At 39.7% G+C, this 3,003-nt stretch overlaps 1 long non-coding RNA gene across 1 annotated transcript in view; it reads right to left on the reverse strand.

The window, feature by feature from the left end:
* Nucleotides 1-731: 731 nt before the first annotated feature.
* Nucleotides 732-3,003, reverse strand: part of LOC117950553 — a 16,302-nt gene continuing 14,030 nt past the window's right edge. The window contains exon 3 of the long non-coding RNA XR_004657936.1: nt 732-742. This is a non-coding gene — a long non-coding RNA (uncharacterized LOC117950553). The remainder of the gene's footprint in view (nt 743-3,003) is intronic.

Raw genomic sequence — 3,003 nt, forward strand, 5'->3', positions numbered from 1 at the left:
CCCCAGAACAGGTGACACTGTGCTGGGTCCAGAGCACGGCTCTGTTCTGAATGTGCACCCCAGTCTCACGGCAGTTTGTGAACTGGTCACGTTAGTTAATCTATTGATTCGTGATCGAGTCACTACATTGGCGACTAGTATGAATTTCGTATTTCCCTGTTGTTGCGTCCCCCAGAGATCGCAGATCTTGTCCCAGCGTGTGAAATGTCCTTTCACCGTTCTTCTTTTTCTAACCCCACCGTCCTCCTGTTGTTGCATGTCCCCCAGAGACCGCCGCCATCTCCCGCGCGTGGCGTTTAATTTAGAATTTGTTGCTTCCCCCAGAGATCCAGGATTGTGTCCCAGTCACCGCCTCCGTCTCCTGAGTGTGGCCTTTTAATTTCCCTGTTGTCACCCAGAGACCACGGATTGTGTCCTGTTGCACGATAAAAAGAAGATGGACGTGTCCGTGTACACAAATCAATACAATTAAAAATAATCTTGACCATTTAACGAACTGCCGTGAGACCATGATGGAATGTGAGAGATATCCACGCCCACTGATTTGGATATGAGAAGTGGAAATAAATGGTGAGGGAAATCAATAATTGTGGCAATAGGAAATAAAAGTCCAAGGGAATAAATAAATGTGGATTTATGAAATAAAAGTATCATAAAGTTAAACCTTTTAATATATTTACTTAACTAGTTGTTTTTGTTCTATGAGTATTTACATTTATTTCATTTTTTGTGTATTTATTGCCTCGTTTGTTTATTTTATGATGTATTTCAAGGCCCATTTATTTAGTTATTCATCTATTCATGTATTTATTCATTTATATTAAATAAAACGGTGTTTTCTGCACTGGGGTAACTGCTGAAGATAACAGCTACTATATCAGAAAAACAGTTGTTTGCTTAATATTTAGTCTATAAAAAGGATGTGGTTGTTTGAATCTATCTTTTCTTCGTCAAGTTGCCTCAATTAAATGGACTTTAAATGGTGTTCAAGTTGTCAATCTAATGTTTTCTCAGTGGGCTCCTGTTTTGTTGTTTCTCCAGAGAAACATAAGTTGTCCAACAACCAATTATTACAAAAAAAGGTGCAAACGATTTTAAAAATGGTTCCAAATTTGACACAAGACTAAAAAAAAAAAAAAAAAAAAAGCCTACTCTACATTTAAAGTAGGTAACGGCACATCTGACTTGTGCCATGTGTTCCTTTTGTTGGGCCTGCCTCTTTTAACAGGACAGGGATTTCCCCAGGTTTAATGTAGTATTGAACCTGTGTCCGTGTGCATTCAACATTGACCTTTTCAAACTGCTTTTATTATTGACTGCTTTGTTCACTAGTTCTCCAGCGGTTTTCTCTTGACAGCTGCAACTTTGTTGAGGACAGTGGATGTGAGATGAGCCATGCAGTTACCATGTCCCAACCTTCTGCTACTCGCAGTATAGTTCAGTGTTGGGGCACTTTTGCCTTCTCCCTGGACTGCCCTGAGAATGTTTGTTCTGTTATGGTTGAGGGATGTTACAGAGTTCAGACTGTAGTCTCAGGATCCAGGACACCCTCTTGCAATGCACTGTTAACCATGTGTGGTTCAGTTTTGACCTACTGTTGTGTGTTTTTAGGTCAATCAGTTTGTGCTTAATATTGCAAGGTGTGTTTGTTGTTGTTGTTGTTGTTACCCAGGGACTGAAAATGACACATCCTATTTTTGTGGGTATAAAAGCACATATGCACACATTCTGCATTAAGGCTGTGTTGCTTACGTTTTGTGGATCCAGCCAGGAGTTCATGTGCCATACCTTGGTCAAAGACCCTCACATGTTACCCACAATGATTTGGCACCATTACCCCAGAAAATGCTCTCAAATTGGTTTTTTTATAGTGGAAACCTATCTTCTACAGTTTTAACTTTAAGGTGCAGTCCATCAGAAAGTGTAGATGCACTCAAACAGAACACTTTGAAAGATGTTGCAAACACTGGTGCACTGTGCTTTTGAGAGTGTAAAGTGATGGATCCAAATGCAACTTAATGTAAATGAAAGTTTTTGGTGAGTAACGGGAGGGACAGAGGAAACAGTTGTAGTTTTGGTCGGAGAGGATTTAAAGACACGGACGTCAGCTTTAACGGTCAACAAGGTTGTTAAATTAACCCTAACCCAAAGTCTTAAAAAAGACAACAGAACATAGACACTGAAAATCACTCTAGCCCTCTTATTTGTTCCATGGTGCAATGGAAAAGTGTAGAATATATACACTGCGTGTATTTGGATTGGGTGCATATAAAAATGCCTAGGGATGTCATTTTGGTTGGCATCATACTCCCTGCCTCTGAGCGTCCTACTCAGAAAACAAAAAAGCAGCATTTATGTGGTAGGCTTTCCAAAAATTAGAAAGTGTCTTTTTTTGTTCACACATCCAACTTGCATTTACATAAGCTCTCCTGTTGAAATACACAGCATTTGTTGGAAGTACAAAGTCTTATTCAGGGGCATCTTTATAAAGTTAAATGTTACTACCTGAGGTCAAATTTCAAAGTAATATAAAGAGTAAAAATGCTTCATGTGGGTATGCATCCTTTGGTGAGAATTTAGTCTTTTCAGCATAATATTAAAAGACAGCACAGTCGAGATTAAAGATAATGCAAACATGGTGAAAGAATTAAAAAAGACTTTGTGAATCTGCTCTAGTGGCAGAGAGAATCATTTGTAGTTATGACATATTCTCTCCCATCAGCACCGTTGAAGTTTGGCTTGAAAATGTCAAGAGTGGCCTTGTCCAATTAAAGAGCAGTCTTCTATGTTCTCTGTTAATTCTCGTTTCAGGCAACCTCTGGCTGAATAGGCTTACAAATTACATTTTGTCCTCTCTGATTCATTCTCTTCCTCTTTTCTTTAGCTGCTCTCTCTCACTCTCCCTCTGTCTCCAACCCTCCATAACTGTTACGGGGTAGTGAGGATTGGACCCAAAAGCAGAAAGGAGGACGGCAGACAGGCAGATGGGGGTAAACAGGAGTT

This window comes from Etheostoma cragini, chromosome 9 (genome assembly GCF_013103735.1).
Source record: "Etheostoma cragini isolate CJK2018 chromosome 9, CSU_Ecrag_1.0, whole genome shotgun sequence".
Taxonomy (NCBI): domain Eukaryota; kingdom Metazoa; phylum Chordata; class Actinopteri; order Perciformes; family Percidae; genus Etheostoma; species Etheostoma cragini.